A 5,879-nucleotide genomic window follows, 5' to 3' on the forward strand; every position below is an offset into this window, starting at 1 on the left:
CAAATAGTGTTTATGGGACATCTAGGAGTGCCAACAAAGAAGATGGTGAAAGGTAATGAATGTTTTCTATTTTATTGTGCGGTTTGTGTAATGCCGAAATGCTAATTATTTTGTTTACGTCCCCTGTGGGTCTTTTGGGGTGTTGCATGCTATCAGATAATAGCTTCTCATGCTTTCGCCGAAAAGCATTTTAAAAATCTGACTTGTTGCCTGGATTCACAACGAGTGTAGCTTTAATTCGATACCCTGCATGTGTATTTGAATGAACTTTTGAGTTTTAACTAATACTATTAGCATTTAGCGTAGCGCATTTGCATTTCCAGAGCTCTAGTTGGGACGCAAGCGTCCCAAGTAGAGGCAACAGGTTAACGCTGGAATCATTAATGGTGAGACTGCTACGGCCATTTGCTGTATTACATTGCTACTGCACATGGAGCTGTTTCCCCACAGCGGAGTCCATCTTTAACGCTAGCTAGCGTTTCCTACAGTGGAGTCCATCTTTAACTCTATCTACACCTAGCAACAGGTTAATGTATATCATTTATTTGTATTATTTAAATGTTAAGGTTAAACATGTTTAATGTTTTATAGTGACTTGAGGGTTGGAATTGTGACATAAAAAAAACAAGAATCGACAGAAGAAAGTTCATTTGTAGTTCTAAACATATTTATGGTGTTTTTTACTCACTTTTTGTCTCTCCCACAATGTTATTCCTCACTCCTACAGTGTCAATCACAATTACATGCACATGGACAATTATGCAAATTAGGTGATGACATCATTTAGCAACTTCTAGCGACTTTTGGACAGCCAATAGCTACTTTCCTTACTGAGGTGTTGGCAACACTGCTAACTTTAAACATCGGCTATCTGAGCAGCTAACTGATCACTGCAGCTGTACGTAGCCCATCTGTAAATAGCCCACCCGATCTACCTTCCTCATCCCCATATTGTTTTTATTTACTTTCTGCTCTTTGCCTACCAGTATTTCGACTTGCACATCATCATCTATCACTCCAGTGTTAATTTGCTAAATTGAAATTACTTCGCTACTATGGCCTATTTATTAGCTGGTCTGTGATATTATAATAGAGACAGTAGATCTAGCTGGTCTGTCATAATATAATAGAGACAGTAGATCTAGATGTTCTGTCATATTATAATAGAGACAGTAGATCTAGCTGGTCTGTCATAATATAATAGAGACAGTAGATCTAGCTGGTCTGTCATAATATAATAGAGACAGTAGATCTAGCTGGTCTGTCATGAAATAATAGAGACAGTAGATCAAGCTGGTTTGTCATAATATAATAGAGACGGTAGATCTAATTGGTCTCTCATAATATAACAGACACAGTAGATCTAGCTGGTATGTCATAATATAATAGAGACAGTAGATCTAGCTGGTCTGTCAAATAATAATAGAGACAGTAGATCTAGCTGGTCTGTCATAATATAATAGAGACAGAAGATCTACCTGGTCTGTCAAAATATAATAGAGACAGTAGATCTAGCTGGTCTGTCATAATATAATAGAGACATAGAGACAGTAGATTTACCTGGTCTGTCAAAATATAATAGAGACAGTAGATCTAGCTGGTCTGTGATAATATAGAGACATAGAGACAGTATATTTAGCTGGTCTGTCATAATATAATAGAGACAGTAGATCTAGCTGGTCTGTCATAATATAATATAGACATAGAGACAGTAGATTTAGCTGGTCTGTCATCATATAATAGAGACAGTAGATCTAGCTGGTCTGTCATAATATAATAGAGACATAGAGACAGTAGATCTAGCTGGTCTGTCATAACATAATAGAGACAGTATATCTAGCTGGTCTGTCATAATATAATAGAGACAGTAGATCTAGCTGGTCTGTCATAATATAATAGAGACATAGAGACAGTAGATTTAGCTAGTTTGTCATAATATAATAGAGACAGTAGATCTAGCTGGTCTGTCATAATATAATAGAGACAGTAGATCTAGCTGGTCTGTTATAATACAATAGAGACAGTAGATCTAGCTCGTCTGTCATAATATAATAGAGACAGTAGATCAAGCTGGTCTGTCATAATTCAACAGAGACAGTAGATTTAGCTGTTCTGTCATAATATAATAGAGACAGAAGATATACCTGGTCTGTCAAAATATAATAGAGACAGTAGATCTAGCTGGTCTGTCATAATATAATAGAGACATAGAGACAGTAGATTTACCTGGTCTGTCAAAATATAATAGAGACAGTAGATCTAGCTGGTCTGTCATAATATAGAGACATAGAGACAGTAGATCTAGCTGGTCTGTCATAATATAATAGAGACAGTATATGTAGCTGGTATGTCATAATATAATAGAGAAAGTTGATCTAGCTGGTATGTCATAATATAATAGAGACATAGAGACAGTAGATTTAGCTGGTCTGTCATAATATTATAGAGACAGTAGATCTAGCTGGTCTGTCATAATATAATAGAGACATAGAGACAGTAGATTTAGCTGGTCTGTCATAATATAATAGAGACAGTAGATCTAGCTGGTCTGTCATAATATAATAGAGACATAGAGACAGTAGATTTAGCTGGTTTGTGATAATATAATAGAGACAGTAGATCTAGCTGGTCTGTCATAATACAATAGAGACAGTAGATCTAGCTGGTCTGTCATAATATAATAGAGACAGTAGATCTAGCTGGTCTGTCATAATACAATAGAGACAGTAGATCTAGCTTGTCTGTCATAATATAATAGAGACAGTAGATCTAGCTGGTCTGTCATAATTCAATAGAGACAGTAGATCTAGCTTGTCTGTCATAATTCAATAGAGACAGTAGATCTAGCTTGTCTGTCATAATATAATAGAGACAGTATATCTAGCTGGTATGTCATAATATAATAGAGACAGTAGATCTAGCTGGTATGTCATAATATAATAGAGACATAGAGACAGTAGATTTAGCTGGTCTGTCATAATATAATAGAGACAGTAGATCTAGCTGGTCTGTCATAATACAATAGAGACAGTAGATCTAGCTGGTCTGTCATAATATAATAGAGACAGTAGATCTAAATGTAGATCTAGCTGGTATGTCATAGCTGGTATGTCATAATATAATTGAGACAGTAGATCTAGCTGGTATGTCATAATATAATAGAGACAGTAGATCTAGCTGGGCTGTCATAATACAATAGAGACAGTATATCTAGCTGGTATGTCATAATATAATACAGACAGGAGATCTAGCTGGTATGTCATAATATAATAGAGACAGAGACAGTAGATTTAGCTGTTCTGTCATAATATAATAGAGACAGAAGATATACCTGGTCTGTCAAAATATAATAGAGACAGTAGATCTAGCTGGTCTGTCATAATATAATAGAGACATAGAGACAGTAGATTTACCTGGTCTGTCAAAATATAATAGAGACAGTAGATCTAGCTGGTCTGTCATAATATAGAGACATAGAGACAGTAGATTTAGCTGGTCTGTCATAATATAATAAAGACAGTAGATCTAGCTGGTCTGTCATAATATAATAGAGACAGTAGATCTAGCTGGTCTGTCATAATATAATAGAGACATAGAGACAGTAGATCTAGCTGGTCTGTCATAATATAATAGAGACAGTAGATCTAGCTGGTATGTCATAATATAATAGAGACAGTTGATCTAGCTGGTATGTCATAATATAATAGAGACATAGAGACAGTAGATTTAGCTGGTCTGTCATAATATTATAGAGACAGTAGATCTAGCTGGTCTGTCATAATATAATAGAGACATAGAGACAGTAGATTTAGCTGGTCTGTCATAATATAATAGAGACAGTAGATCTAGCTGGTCTGTCATAATATAATAGAGACATAGAGACAGTAGATTTAGCTGGTTTGTCATAATATAATAGAGACAGTAGATCTAGCTGGTCTGTCATAATACAATAGAGACAGTAGATCTAGCTGGTCTGTCATAATATAATAGAGACAGTAGATCTAGCTGGTATGTCATAATATAATTGAGACAGTAGATCTAGCTGGTATGTCATAATATAATAGAGACAGTAGATCTAGCTGGTCTGTCATAATACAATAGAGACAGTAGATCTAGCTTGTCTGTCATAATATAATAGAGACAGTAGATCTAGCTGGTCTGTCATAATTCAATAGAGACAGTAGATCTAGCTGGTCTGTCATAATATAATAGAGACAGTAGATCTAGCTGGTCTGTCATAATATAATAGAGACAGTAGATCTAGCTGGTTTGTCATAATATAATAGAGACACAGAGACAGTAGATCTAGCTGGTATGTCATAATATAAGAGACAGTAGATCTAGCTGGTCTGTCATAATACAATAGAGACAGTAGATCTAGCTGGTCTGTCATAATATAATAGAGACAGTAGATCTAGCTGGTATGTCATAATATAATAGAGACATAGAGACAGTAGATTTAGCTGGTCTGTCTTAATATTATAGAGAGAGTAGATCTAGCTGGTCTGTCATAATATAATAGAGACATAGAGACAGTAGATTTAGCTGGTCTGTCATAATATAATAGAGACAGTAGATCTAGCTGGTCTGTCATAATACAATAGAGACAGTAGATCTAGCTGGTCTGTCATAATATAATAGAGACAGTAGATCTAGCTGGTCTGTCATAATATAATAGAGACAGTAGATCTAGCTGGTCTGTCATAATATAATAGAGACAGTAGATCTAGCTGGTCTGTCATAATATAATAGAGACAGTATATCTAGCTGGTCTGTCATAATATAATAGAGACAGTAGATCTATCTGGTCTGTCATAATATAATTGAGACAGTAGATCTAGCTGGTATGTCATAATATAATAGAGACATAGAGACAGTAGATTTAGCTGGTCTGTCATAATATAATAGAGACAGTAGATCTAGCTGGTCTGTCATAATACAATAGAGACAGTAGATCTAGCTGATCTGTCATAATATAATAGAGACAGTAGATCTAGCTGGTATGTCATAATATAATTGAGACAGTAGATCTAGCTGGTATGTCATAATATAATAGAGACAGGAGATCTAGCTGGGCTGTCATAATACAATAGAGACAGTATATCTAGCTGGTATGTCATAATATAATACAGACAGGAGATCTAGCTGGTCTGTCATAATATAATAGAGACATAGAGACAGTAGATTTACCTGGTCTGTCAAAATATAATAGAGACAGTAGATCTAGCTGGTATGTCATAATATAATAGAGACAGTATATCTAGCTGGTATGTCATAATATAATAGAGACAGTTGATCTAGCTGGTATGTCATAATATAATAGAGACATAGAGACAGTAGATTTAGCTGGTCTGTCATAATATAAGAGACAGTATATCTAGCTGGTCTGTCATAATATAATAGAGACAGTAGATCTAGCTGGTCTGTCATAATATAATAGAGACAGTAGATCTAGCTGGTCTGTCATAATATAATAGAGACAGTAGATCTAGCTGGTCTGTCATAATATAATAGAGACATTAAATCTAGCTGGTCTGTCATAATATAATAGAGACAGAGACAGTAGATTTAGCTGGTCTGTCATAATATAATAGAGACAGAAGATATACCTGGTCTGTCAAAATATAATAGAGACAGTAGATCTAGCTGGTCTGTCATAATATAGAGACATAGAGACAGTAGATTTAGCTGGTCTGTCATAATATAATAAAGACAGTAGATCTAGCAGGTCTGTCATAATATAATAGAGACATAGAGACAGTAGATCTAGCTGGTCTGTCATAATATAATAGAGACAGTAGATCTAGCTGGTATGTCATAATATAATAGAGACATAGAGACAGTAGATTTAGCTGTTCTGTCATAATATTATAGCAATA

The sequence above is a fragment of the Oncorhynchus nerka genome, linkage group LG1, assembly GCF_034236695.1.
Source record: "Oncorhynchus nerka isolate Pitt River linkage group LG1, Oner_Uvic_2.0, whole genome shotgun sequence".
In the NCBI taxonomy this organism is placed as follows: domain Eukaryota; kingdom Metazoa; phylum Chordata; class Actinopteri; order Salmoniformes; family Salmonidae; genus Oncorhynchus; species Oncorhynchus nerka.